Genomic DNA, 14,853 nt, shown 5'->3' on the forward strand with positions numbered 1-14,853 from the left:
CCTTTTTTATTTTTACGCCAGACAGGAATGTACAATTGTTGTAATTCATCCATGCGGTCTCTAAATGTCTGCCATTGCCCATCCACAGTCAACCCCTTAAGTATCATTAGCCAATCTATCTTAGCCAATTCATGCCTCATACCTTCAAAGTTACCCTTCTTTAAGTTCTGGACCATGGTCTCTGAATTAACTGTTTCATTCTCCATCCTAATGTAGAATTCCACCATATTATGGTCACTCTTCCCCAAGGGGCCTCGCACAATGAGATTGCTAATTAATCCTCTCTCATTACACAACACCCAGTCTAAGATGGCCTCCCCCCTAGTTGGTTCCTCGACATATTGGTCTAGAAAACCATCCCTTATGCACTCCAGGAAATCCTCCTCCACCGTATTGCTTCCAGTTTGGCTAGCCCAATCTATGTGCATATTAAAGTCACCCATTATAACTGCTGCACCTTTATTGTATGCACTCCTAATTTCCTGTTTGATGCCCTCCCCAACATCACTACTACTGTTTGGAGGTCTGTACACAACTCCCACTAACGATTTTTGCCCTTTAGTGTTCTGCAGCTCTACCCATATAGATTCCACATCATCCAAGCTAATGTCTTTCCTAACTATTGCATTAATCTCCTCTTTAACCAGCAATGCTACACCACCTCCTTTTCCTTTTATTCTATCCTTCCTGAATGTTGAATACCCCTGGATGTTGAGTTCCCAGCCCTGATCATCCTGGAGCCACGTCTCCGTAATCCCAATCACATCATATTTCTTAACATCTATTTGCACAGTTAATTCATCCACGTTATTGCGGATACTCCTTGCATTAAGACACAAAGCCTTCAGGCTTGCTTTTTTAACACCCTTTGTGCTTCTAGAATTTTGCTGTACAGTGGCCCTTTTTGTTCTTTGCCTTGGGTTTCTCTGCCCTCCACTTTTCCTCATCTCTTTTCTGTCTTTTGCGTTTGCCTCATTTTTGTCTCCCTCTGTCTCCCTGCATAGGTTCCCATCCCCCTGCCATATTAGTTTAACTCCTCCCCAACAGCACTAGCAAACACTCCCCCTAGGACATTGGTTCCGGTCCTGCCCAGGTGCAGACCGTCCGGTTTGTACTGGTCCCACCTCCCCCAGAACCGGTTCCAATGCCCCAAGAATTTGAATCCCTCCCTGCTGCACCACTGCTCAAGCCATGTATTCATCTGCGCTATCCTGCGATTCCTACTCTGACTAGCACGTGGCACTGGTAGCAATCCCGAGATTACTACTTTTGAGTTCCTACTTTTTAATTTAGCTCCTAGCTCCTTAAATTCTTTTCGTAGGACCTCATCCCTTTTTTTACCTATGTCGTTGGTACCAATGTGCACCATGACAACTGGCTGTTCTCCCTCCCATTTCAGAATGTCCTGCACCCACTCCGAGACATCCTTGACCCTTGCACCAGGGAGGCAACATACCATCCTGGAGTCTCGGTTGCGTCCGCAGAAACGCCTATCTATTCCCCTCACCATCGAATCCCCTATCACTATCGCTCTCCCACTCTTTTTCCTGCCCTCCTGTGCAGCAGAGCCACCTACGGTGCCATGAACTTGGCTGCTGCTGCCCTCCCCTGATGAGTCATCCTCCCCAACAGTACTCAAAGCAGTGTATCTGTTTTGCAGGAGGATGACCACAGGGGACCCCTGCACTATCTTTCTTGCACTGCTCTTCCTGCTGGTCTTCCATTCCCTATCTGGCTGTGGACCCTTCTCCTGCGGTAAGACCAACTCACTACACGTGATACTCACGTCATTCTCAGCATCGTGGATGCTCCAGAGTGAATCCACCCTCAGCTCCAATTCCGCAACGCGGACCGTCAAGAGCTCGAGGCGGATACACTTCCCACACACGTAGCGCCCAGGGCCACCGGAAGTGTCCCCGAGTTCCCACATGGTACAGGAGGAGCATATCACATGACCGAGCTCTCCTGCCATGTCTTAACCTTAGATACCCTTAAATTGGTAATAACAATGTTACAGTTCACTTACTGATATAAAAAATAAAAGAAAAGCTACTCACCAATCACCAGCCAATCACTTACTCCATTGACTGTGACGTCACTTTTTGATTACTTTCTACTTCTATTTTGCTTTCTCTCCCGCTGTAGCTGCACCGGTACGCTGGCTCTCGATCTCCCGCTGGGCCTTTTATAGGTCGCTCCCGCGTCTCACCAACTGCCGCTGGCTCTCGATCTCCCGCTGGGCCTTTTATAGGCTGCTCCCGCGTCTCACCAACTGCCGCTGGCTCTCGATCTCCCGCTGGGCCTTTTATAGGTCACTCCCCTCTCACCAACTGCCGCTGGCTCTCGATCTCCCGCTGGGCCTTTTATAGGTCGCTCCCCTCTCACCAACTGCCGCTGGCTCTCGATCTCCCGCTGGGCCTTTTATAGGTCGCTCCCCTCTCACCAACTGCTGCTGGCTCTCGATCTCCCGCTGGGCCTTTTATAGGTCGCTCCCCTCTCACCAACTGCCGCTGGCTCTCGATCTCCCGCTGGGCCTTTTATAGGTCGCTCCCCTCTCAGCAACTGCTGCTGGCTCTCGATCTCCCGCTGGGCCTTTTATAGGTCGCTCCCCTCTCACCAACTGCCGCTGGCTCTCGATCTCCTGCTGGGCTTTTATAGGTCGCTCCCCTCTCACCAACTGCCGCTGGCTCTCGATCTCCCGCTGGGCCTTTTATAGGTCGCTCCCCTCTCACCAACTGCCGCTGGCTCTCGATCTCCCGCTGGGCCTTTTATAGGTCGCCCCCCTCTCACCAACTGCTGCTGGCTCTCGATCTCCCGCTGGGCCTTTTATAGGTCGCTCCCCTCTCACCAACTGCCGCTGGCTCTCGATCTCCTGCTGGGCTTTTATAGGTCGCTCCCCTCTCACCAACTGCCGCTGGCTCTCGATCTCCCGCTGGGCCTTTTATAGGTCGCCCCCCTCTCACCAACTGCTGCTGTGGAATTCCCTGCCGCAGAGAGTTGTTGATGCCAGTTCATTGGATATATTCAAGAGGGAGTTAGAAATAGTCCTTACAGTTAAAGGGAACAAGGGGTATGGAGAGAAAGCAGGAAAGGGATACTGAGGGACTGATCAGCGGTGATCTTATTGAATGGTGGTGCAGGCTCGAAGGGCTGAACAGCCCACTCCTGTACCTATTTTCTATGCTTCTATGTTTCTATGTTTCATTGTCCCCATTCTTAAAAGTGATGGGCCAATTAGAATCTGTGGAGATTATAAAGTAATCATAAACCAAATATCGTTACAGGACCAGTACCCGCTACCCAAGGCGGAGGATTTGTTCGCGACCCTGTCGGGCGGAAAACTGTTTTCGAAATTGGACCTCACCTCGGCGTGACCCAGGAGCTGGTGGAATTGTCCAAGAAGCTGACGTGCATGAACACACACAAGGGTCTGTTCATATATAATCGTGCCCCTTCTGGATCCGTTCAGCAGCTGCAATCTTCCAACGAAACATGGAGAGCCAGCTGAAATCTGTCCCAGGAACGTTCGCCTTCCAAGATGACATCTTGATCACCGGACATGACACCGATAAACACCTCCATAACCTGGAAGAGGTGCTACGTTGACTAAATCGACTAGGTCTAAGGTTGAAATGAACCAAATGCGTCTTCTTGGCACCAGAGATGGAATTCCTGGGAAGAAGAACCACAACAAATGACATCAGACCCTCAGACTCCAAGACAGAGGTGATCCAGAAGGCCCCGTGACCACGCAACTCGACGGAGCTGCCTCGTTCCTAGGACTACTGAACTATTTGGGTAACTTTCTGCCTGGGCTGAGCACTTTGCTTGAACCATGTCATGTACTGCTCCGTAAGGGTGATGACTGGGTCTGGAGTAAAAATCAAGAAACTGCCTTCAAGAAGGCCAGAAACTTATTGTGCTCAAACAAACTACTGCTGCTGTATGATCCCTGAAGGCATCTTGTTTTAGCGTGTGATGCATCATCCTGCGGGATCGGGTGTGTGCTTCAGCAAGCGAACGTGTCGGGTAAGCTCCAACCTGTAGCGTATGTGTCCCGCAGACTTTCCAAGGCCGAAAGAGGGTATTGCATGGTCGAAAAGGAAGCCGTCGCTTTTGTGTACTCGGTAAAAAAGATGCACCAGTACCTATTCGGCTGGCGGTTCGAATTCAAAACCAACCACAAGCTGCTCACGTCGTTATTTTCTGAGAGCAAAGGCATTAATACTAACGCCTCAGCTCGCATTTAGAGATGGGCATTATCGCTGTCCGCTTACAACTACACGATCCGCCACAGACCAGGCACCAATAACTGCACAGATGCGCTCAGCCGACTCCCACTCGCCACCACCGAGGGTGAAGCAGAGCAGCCCGTGGAACTGGTGATGGCCATGGAAGCCTTTAAGAGCGAAGGGTCACCTGTCACGGCGTGCCAGATAAGAATCTGGACCAGTCAAGACCCACTGCTGTCCCAGGTGAAAAACTGTATATTAAGTGGAAAGTGGGCAACCACGTATGGATTTTAATGTCATGTATTCAACCACATGGCGATTTTAAGCCGTTTCACCGGCGCAAGGACGAGTTATCTGTCCAGGCCGACTGCATTTTGTGGGGAAATCGCGTAGTCCTGCCCAAGAAGGGCAGAGATTTATTTGTCAAGGATTTCCATAGCACACACCCATCGTAACGATGAAAGCCATTGCGAGATCGCATGTGTGGTGACACGACATTGACGCAGACTTAGAGTCGTGCGTACGCCGGTGCAACACGTGCGCGCAACTCAGCAACGCACCCAGGAAGCCTCCCTGAGCCTGTGGGCCTGGCTCTCCAAACCCTGGTCCCGCATCCACATAGACTATGCAGGTTCCTTTCTAGGAAAAATGTTCCTAGTTGTAATTGATGCTTATTCTAAATAGATCGAATGTGTTATAATGTCGTCCAGCACATCCACCGCCACAATCGAGAGCCTTCGGACAATAATCGCCACCCATGGCCTGCACTGTCATGTATTCAACCAGCATTGTAACCCATGTATAAACTGACTTAAGTTGTACACTGTGAGAACAATGACCACTAGGTGGGAGATACTCCTAACCTGGACCTTCAGGTATAAAAGGGGAAGCTCCCCCCACCTTCATCACTTGGGTGCTAAGGAATAAAGGACAGGTCACAGACTGACTTTCTCTCAAGCATGGGCCTCGTGTGCATTTATACTGTATAGTAAGGACGTATCAATGGCGATGAGAAACTGGGATTTAAACAACGCGAGCATGGCCACTAGCAGAACAGACGAGAGGTACTGTGTTAAGGAATGGTTGGGACAGAGATTCAACATTGTTAAAGCAGCACACAGTTCTCAAGGCAGACAAGGGCAATCGGGCATGCCCCAAAATGTAGTCGAACCCAGAGGGAGAGTTCGACAGAGACAATGGCAAGCTGAACGGCGATTCACGCCATTGCAAGGGACAATGCGGCCAGTAATGGGGCCATCAACACCTGTTAATGGCGCATACAAGGACAATCACAGAGTAGTCAGGGACGATCGACTGGCAAGGGACCTTTTGTTTCAAACAACAGCTCATGTTGGAGGCGTGGAGGCACACACTCAGCCGGAGTTTGCAGAGATGAGCAAAATACCTGCAGAAATTGCAGAAGTGAACCCCAGGGGAAATCGCTGGAAGCTGAAGTTCAGCGAGTTCATGTGGAGCACGTATACAGTTCATACACCAGGACGCCACCGATAATGATAAAAGTGCTCCTCAATGGCATCCCAGTATCAATGGAGCTAGACACGGGGGCCAGTCAGTCCCTGATGGGTATCAAACAGTTCGAAAAGTTGTTGTTGTCCAAGGCCAGGAGGCCAAAATTATCACCGATTGACGCACAGCTACGAACTTACACAAAGCAGATCATTCCGGTGCTAGGCAGTGCCACAGTAGTCGTGACCCACAAAGATTCGGAGAACAGGTTGCCACTCTGGGTTGTCCCAGGGGACGGTCCCGCACTACTGGGGAGGAGTTGGCTTGCTGTCATGAACTGGAAATGGGGCGATGTCAATGCAATTTCCTCTGTGGAGCGAGTATCATGCTCACAGATCCTAGACAAATTTGACTCATTATTTCAACCCGGCATCGGCACTTTCATGGGGGCCAAGGTAGTGATTCACATAAACCCGTATGCCAGGCCAGTACACCACAAGGCCAGAGCGGTGCCGTACGTGATGCGGGAAAAGATAGAAGGCAAATTGGACCGCCTGTTGAGGGAAGGCATCATCTCATCAGTCGAATTCAGTGACTGGGCAAGCCTAATCGTGCCAGTGCTCAAAGCGGATAGGTCGGTCAGGATACGTCACTCCAAGGCCAGTAGCCGCTACAGAGAGCGGAGGACCTCTTTGCGACGCTATCCGGTGGCAAACTTTTTTCAAAATTGGACCTGACCTCAGCTTACATCACCCAGGAGCTGGCGAGTGAGTCGAAGAAGCTGACCACCATCACAACACACAAGGGGTTGTTTGAGTACAATAGATGTCTGTTCGGGATTCGCTCGGCCGCCGCGATCTTCCAACAAAATATGGAAAGCCTCCTCAAGTCGATTCCAGGGACGGTGGTTTTTCAGGACGACATCCTCATCACGGGTTATGATACTGAAGAACACCTTCATAACCTGGAGGAGGTGCTACGCAGACTGGACCGGGTAGGGCTGCGACTGAAAAAGGCAAAGTGCGTCTTCCTAGCTCCAGAGGTAGAATTCCTGGGGATGAGGGTAGCAGCAGATGGGATCAGCCCGACTGCATCCAACACAGAAGCGATCCAGAGAGCACCCAGACCCCGTAACACGACGGAGCTGCGTTCGTTCCTGGGGCTCCTGATCTATTTTGGTAACTTTCTTCCAAAATTGAGCACGTTGCAAGAGCTGTTACACGTGCTCCTATGCAAAGGTCGCGAATGGGTCTGGGGGCACAGCCAGGAAAGGACTTTTAATAGAGCACGCAATTTGTTATGTTCCAACACTCTGTTAACACTATACGACCCATGTAAGAAACTTGTGTTAACGTGCGATGCGTCGTCCTATGGTGTCGGGTGTGTGTTGCAGCATGTCAATGTCAAGGGTCAGTTACAGCCGGTAGCTTATGCCTCCAAGTGTCTGTCCCAGGCAGAAAGGGATGGTAGAAAAGGAGGCGATCGCATGTGTATATGCTGTAAAGAAAATGCACCAGTACCTGTTTGGCAGGAAATTTGATCTGGAGACAGATCACAAACCCCTAACATCCCTTTTGGCTGACAACAAGGCCATAAATTCAAATGCATCGGCCCGCATACAAAGGTGGGCACTCATGTTAGCCACCACTGAGGGGGCTACCGAGCATGCTGCTGAGATGGTCATGGCTGTTGAAGCTTTCGGAAGCGAAGGCTCACCCGTGACAGCCCGTCAGATTAAAGTCTGGACAAATAGAGACCCACTATTGTCTCTAGTCAAGAAATGTGTCCTGAATGGGGACTGGGCAGCCACGTACGGGGCATGCCCTGAGGAATTGAAACCATTTCACAGGCGCAGGGATGAACTCTCGATTCAGGCCGATTGCCTACTGTGGGAAAACCGCGTAGTCATGCCCCAGATGGGCAGAGAGGTGTTCATCAGAGAACTCCACAATGAGCATCCGGCCATTGTCATGATGAAGACAATTGGCAGGTAACACGTTTGATGGCCAGGGATAGACGCAGATCTAGAACTTTGTGTTTGCAGGTGCAACACGTGTGCCCAGCTGGGCAATGCGCCCAGGGAAGCCCCCCTTAGCCCCTGGCCATGGCCCGCCAAGCCTTGGTCACGCATCCATGTGGACTACGCAGGTCCTTTCATGGGAAAAATTTTTTGGTTGTAGTAGACGCCTACTCCAAATGGATCGAGTGTGACATTTTAAATTCAAGCACAGCCTCTGCCATGGTAGAAAGTCTACGGGCAATGTTCGCCGCCCACGGTCTACCGGATGTCTTGGTCAGCGACAATGGCCCGTGCTTCACAAGCACTGAATTCCAGGACTTCATGGCAGGCAATGGAATTAACCATGTCAGAATGGCACCGTTCAAGCCGGCCTCAAACGGCCAGGCAGAACGAGCAGTACAGATAATCAAACAGGGTATGCTCAGAATCCAAGGGGGTTCCCTACAAACCCGCTTATCACGCCTTCTGTTGGCCTATAGATCCCGACCACATTGATGTATTGATGTAAATGATCCTGTTTTTGTCCTCAACTACGCTGCAGGGCCCAAATGGCTCGCAGGCACTGTGATTGCCAAAGAGGGAAATAGGATTCTGGTAGTTAAACTTACCAATGGACAAATCTGCCGCAAACACGTGGATCAAACAAAAAGGAGGTTCAGCAACCCCATAGAAGAAGCAGAGGAAGAACACGATTTAGAGTTCACTCCACCACAGGTGACCGAACACCGGAACCAAAGGGAGGAGAGCCCAATCACTGTGGGCAGTCCGGACAGGCCTCAGGCACCGCAAACACCAGACACTCAGGGCAGCGCCCAACAACCAGAGCCCCAACTCAGGCGTTCGACAAGAGAGCGTAAACCACCAGAGAAGCTTAACCTGTGATCCCAATAAGACTTTGGGGGGGAGGTGATGTCATGTATTCAACCAGCATTGTAACCCATGTATAATCTGACCTAAGTTGTACACTGTGAGAACAATGACCACGAGGTGGGAGACACTCCCAACCTGGACCTTCAGGTATAAAAGGGGAAGCTCCACCCACCTTCATCACTTGAGTGCTAAGGAATAAAGGACAGGTCACAGACTGACCTTCTCTCAAGCATGGGCCTCGTGTGCATTTATACTGTATAGTAAGGACGTATCATGCACGACGTCCTTGTCAGTGACAATGGACCATACTTCATGAGTTCCGAATTTCGCAAATTTTTGTGCTGTAACGGCAATAAGCATGTCAGGTGAGCCCCGTTCAAACCAGCCTCCAATGGCCAAGATGAACGGGCAGTACAGATAATAAAGCAGGGCATGCAGCGAGTGACGGAAGGTCCCTTGCAGACCCATCTGTCTCACGTGCTGCTTGCATATCGGACGAGGCCCCACTCACTCACAGAGGTTCCACCTGCCAAACTCCTGATGAAGTGGACCTCAAAACAAGGTTGTCCCTCGTGCACCCGGTTTTAAGTGAGATTGTCAAAAACCGGCATCTTAAGCACTGTACATATCATGACCCCAACTCTGCAACGCGTTCTATCAATATTGATGACCTTGTTTTCATGCTGAACTTTCGTATGGGCCCCAAGTGGCTCGCAGGCACTGTCGTAGCTAAAGAGGGGAGTCGGGTATTCATGGTAAGATTCAATAATAGCCAAACCTGCAAGAAGCACATCGATCAAACCAAATTGAGGTTTACCGATGATCCAGAACTGCTGGATGACTACAGTGACATCGACTTCCAACCACAAGCAACAGAACCAGCGGTTCACCAAGAGACAGAACCCATCGCACCGGACAGTCCGACCAGAGCCGGAGCACCACTTCGGTCAGACAGTCCACACTCAGCGTCCAACTCAGACGCTCAACCAGAGAGCGCAGACCCCTGGTCAGGCTTGACCTGTAAACCGCATCTAAGACTTGGGGGGATGTGTTGTGATGTATTTGCAGCCATACCCTGTACCATGCATTGTACCATGTAATTACATGTAATAGCCAACAGGTGGGGAAAGCCCGGGAGGCACACATTACTGCACCTCATGCTGCCTCCCTATATAAAGCAGGCTCCCCCTGCAGTGCTCACTTTTGGAGTTTACATTAAACCTAAAGGTCACAAGTTGATCAGCTGCAGCATGGGCCACGTGTGATTTATTATAGTGATGAGCATACGTATCACCTGATATGCTATTCTTTTATCTTTCTTAGCTGCTCTTCTGCTTCTTTGGCGCTCTCTCTGTGCCTTTCACTCTGCTCTATGTAAGCCTTCTGCTGTCTTTGGCACTCAGTCATCTGACACTGCAAATATTCTAGGCGATTACGTGCCATTTCTTCCATAATACTTTGGTCCTACTTTTCTCTATTCAAATAGCTTACCTCACCTTTTAATTCCCTACTCTCATCCTCCAGCTGTCCTACCTGTTCCCTTAACAGTTGTGCTTGCTTCTGCAGGCACATGAGCCAAATCGCCTTCTCTTTTGACCCTTTGTGGTAATACTAACTGTCCACTCTGCCGCTTTTTCCTGCGTATCCCCAGAGTGTAGCATTTCTCATGCCCATGGCTCCGAAATGGCCAGTTTGTTGCATATATATACAGCTACCTTAGCCTCAATGGACTTCCTGCGACTACTCTTAGTCGCTGGCTCTACCACTGTGCGGTGAGTCCATTTCCAGTGCCTTTGGCTGAGAAATTATACCTGACTACCTTGGTCTCCCCTGAGACCACCTCTTAGTGACTTTCGGTTACTGTTACTCTGGCTTCTCTCTGTGGCTACCCTAGTCAACCCGAGATTACTCCAGCCTATCTGAGACTGTTTCTCTCCTCCGGTTGCCCTGGCCATCCGTGAGGTTACTTCTGGCCTTCCTGAGATCCTTTCGTAGACTACCTGCGATTACTTTTCTCGGTGGCTACCCTAGTTAGCCTGAGCTCTTCGGCTACCCTAGTCGCCCTTGAGATTACATTGTTCTCCCTGAGACCCCTTCGCAGACTACCCACAATTACTTTTCTCGGTGGCTACCCTACTCAACCCGGGATTACTCCAGCCTACCCAATATTGTTTCCCTCCTCGGGTTGCCCTTTGAGATTACTTCTTCCTCCGACTACTTTAGCTGACCTGAGACTTAACCAAGCCTCTCCAGGGTTTCTTGCCCTTGCTTTGTGTCCGTGATCCTATTCCAAACTCCGAGGTCTTTCTGCGGTCGCCATTTTAGGTAGGATGCTCGTTTTCCACTCTACTCTGATTCATAGACCTCGGGAATTACAGGGAGGACTCCATGTAACACAAAGTTTAGACTTAAACCCAACTTTTGGTTTATTACACAAAAAACAACTAAAAGTTACAGAACAAGACTTCTTAGAGATTGATCGAAGACACACAATCACCTATCCAGCCAGTTGCTGCTGTTGTAGTTTGTAGGCTCATGGAACTAGGGAAGATTTTGGGTCCCAGCTGCTTGCTTCTATGCTTGTCTCTCTCTTCTTGGTCTTCTTTCTGTTGTTTTTGACCCTTCTTGGTCATTGTTCCTTTGACCTTTTGTTCTGAGCTGTTGTTCTGAGCTGTTGTTCTTTTGAAGTCCTTTTACTTCTGTGAGCTCCTTCCTATTTTTGAATTGAGTATATAGGTCTCCTATTGGGCTGCTTTCAGTTAATGTATCTGGATGAGTCTTGATGGCTGTGATGATGGGTCTTGATCTGTTTAGATGGCCACAATTCGCACCTCATTCTGTGCATGGAATTGGCAGGACAAAAGGTAACTCCTTATTTTTTGTGCCCTGCTATCCAAATATGCACGCCTTGTGGGATCCTTTGTGGCCCTGGATTTTCGCAGACTTGTAGTCTCCATAGGGAACTGGTTTTTCCCATCTGGCCAATCAGTCCATGGGCTTCTCTATTTGATTGTATCAAAACCCTTTGTCTCGATGTTAATCGGGTCTCGTTCCTGACCGCAGAAATTGCATTAATCAGTTATGAATCACCACCTGCCCCAGGCTGGTGCTCTTTCTCCCACCCAACAGTCCCACAGGTTTTTTTTTAAACCATTTTAGTCCATGGCCTCTTGCTGTGCCTTGATCACAAAATGTGTGTCCCTTACACACCAGCCGTTTTCCATTGCTATCAGATTTCTAAGCCTAAGTCTAGGAGTGGGACTTGTACCCACGATGTTCTGACCCAGAGCCGAGAGTTCTACCCACGGAGCCAAGGCTGAGATCGAAGGGGATCATTGGCCCTATATAAACCCTGGGATAATTTAAGGAACAAATTTATGCTACAATGGGGAGGGGCCATCAGGGCCTGTCTAGATCGATGAATTAAGATGGACTGAATGGCCTTCACCATCTGAAATCATCCTGTGATTCGGCAAAACGAGGCATGGAGTCTATATGATGTCCTGTGCAAGGTTTGCTTGTTGCGGAGAACAAAAGGAACAAGGGAGGGTCTTTTAATGGAGTCAGTCACAATTAATTCAGGCAGCATGGGAGGTATGTTGCTCAGCAACGGATGCCCGTGAAGTTTCTTTTGGACTGGCCTTCTTCCGATGGGTAGAGCTGGAATGTTTTATGTTCATAAAGAAACTGTTTAACTACAACAGTTTGTATCTCCAGCCCTGTGGTACACTGAGGGTTGGATTCTCAATGCTGTGCCAGAATGGATGGGGTTATAATAGCTGGAGCAATGCTTCTCCCCTTTAGCTTCAGTTCTCTTGCATTATAACTCTGTTGCTGATTATAATATCAGATTATTAAAGTCTCCCTCGGCCCTTCTTCAATCCATTTATTGGGAACAGATGAGGAGTTCCCTGAGTGTGATTGTTTGTGTGATGTTAATGAGTTTGTTATTTGCGATATTTAACATCCCGAAACAGATCAGACCAGGCTGTGGGGTGACAGGGAGCTTTGCTGCCAATCTGGCGATTGTAGTCAGATGATGGCCTGGAGATCCCCCGCCTCCCGCACAGCGCCCGACCTTCAGGCACCGACTGCTCCCCTGAGCCCCCAATATGGTGGGCACAAAGTGTACATTTAGCACCGCCAGAGTTATCGGGAAAGAAAAAGGAAATCTTTGTAAGGTGCCCGCACCTGAAGCAGGCATTAACAGGAGTGCTCCTCTCAACCACACATTTAAAGTACGTTGGTCTCACCGCCTCCTGGCCCCCACCTCCACCACCTCCATATCCCCGACCTCCATATAGAAACATAGAAAATAGGTGCAGGAGCAGGCCATTTGGCCCTTCAAGCCTGCACCGTCATTCAATATGATCATGGCTGAACATGCAACTTCAGTACCCCATTCCTGCCTTCTCTCCATACCCCCTGATCCCCTTAGCTATAAGGGCCACATCTAACACCCTCTTGAATATATTCAATGAACTGGACTCATCAACTTTCGGTGGCAGAGAATTCTACAGGTTCACCACTCTCTGGGAGAAAAAGTTTCTCCTCATCTCGGTCCTATATGACTCACCCCTTATCCTTAGACTGGGACCCCTGGTTTTGGACTTCCCCAACATCGGGAACATTCTTCCTGCATCTTATTATGTATGTAAACCTGTAAATACCATATCTAACCACCAGAGGGCTTATCCCCGGCATCCCAAAGGATCCCACAATCCCTTGGGAGCATCTGTATATAAGGAGGCCTCACAGGCTGGAGAGGCACTCTGAGATCTGTAATAAAGGACTACGGTCACACCTTACTTTGAGCTTGCAGTATCTGGTCTGACTCTTTATTCAAGACATAACAACTGGCGAAATGACGAACCCCACCGCAACAATGCAGAGAACCATGGGCATCCTGGAGAAATTTCCGGAGGGAGATGATTGGGAAACCTTTGTGGAGCGACTCGACCAATACTTCGTGTCCAACGAGCTGGAAGGAGAAGCGAACGCTGCCAAACGAAGGGCGATCCTCACCGTTTGCGGGGCACTAACGTATGGCCTCATGAAAAATCTGCTCGCTCCAGCGAAACCCACAGACTAGTCATACGATGAGTTGTGCACACTGGTCCGGGAGCATCTAAACCCGAAGGAAAGCGTTCTGATGGCGAGGTATTGGTTCTACACGTACAAGAGGTCTGAAACCAGGAAGTGGCGAGCTACGCCGCTGAGCTAAGGTGCCTTGCAGGACATTGCGAATTTGAAGGAGCACCTTCTCAGGGACTTCTTTGAACTTGGCATTGGCCATGAAGTAATACTTCGCAAACTTTTGACTGTAGAGACCCTAACCTTGAGTAAAGACATAGCGATAGCCCAGGCATTTATCGCTACCAGTGACAATACCAAACAAATTTCTCAGCACATGAGTGCTGCTGCAAGTATTGTGAACAAATTAACGTTGTTTTCGAATCGAAATGTACAGGGCAGGACTCACATGCCTGCAGCTGCATGTCTGCAGATGACTCAGAGTCCACTATCAAGGGTGGTGAATATAAGGCCATTAACACCTTGTTGGCGCTGCGGGGGTGATCATCGTTTCCATTCATGCCACTTCAAAGAATACGTTTGCAAGGGCTGTGGAACAATGGGACACCTCCAACGTATGTGCAGGCAAGCTGCAAATCCTGCTAATCCTGCAAACCACCATGTTGCAGAGGAGGACATGAACCAGAGCTTCAGATCGAGGAGGCAGAGGTATATGGGGTGCACACATTTACCACAAAGTGTCCCCCGATAATGCTGAAGGTTGAATTAAATGGACTCCCGGTGTCCATGGAGCTGGACACGGGTGCAAGCCAGTCCATAATGAGCAAAAAGACTTTTGATAAATTGTGGTGCAGCAAGGCCTCAAGGCCAGTCCTGACCTCCATTCGTACTAAACTGAGAACGTACACAAAGGAACTGATTCCTGTAATCGGCAGTGCTACCGTAAAGTCTCCTATGATGGAGCGGTGCACAAGTTACCACTCTGGGTGGTACCGGGCGATGGCCCCTCGCTGTTCGGCAGGAGCTGGCTGGGAAAGATACGCTGGAACTGGGACAATGTCCAAGCGCTTTTGTCTGTCGACGACACGTCATGTGCCCAGGTCCTAAACAAGTTCCCCTCGCTGTTCAAACCAGGCATCGGGAAGTTTCAAGGAGCAAAAGTGCAGATCCATTTGATTCCGGGGGCGTGGCCCATCCATCACAAGGCAAGAGCGGTACCTTACATGATGA

The sequence above is a fragment of the Pristiophorus japonicus genome, chromosome 10, assembly GCF_044704955.1.
Source record: "Pristiophorus japonicus isolate sPriJap1 chromosome 10, sPriJap1.hap1, whole genome shotgun sequence".
In the NCBI taxonomy this organism is placed as follows: Eukaryota; Metazoa; Chordata; class Chondrichthyes; family Pristiophoridae; genus Pristiophorus; species Pristiophorus japonicus.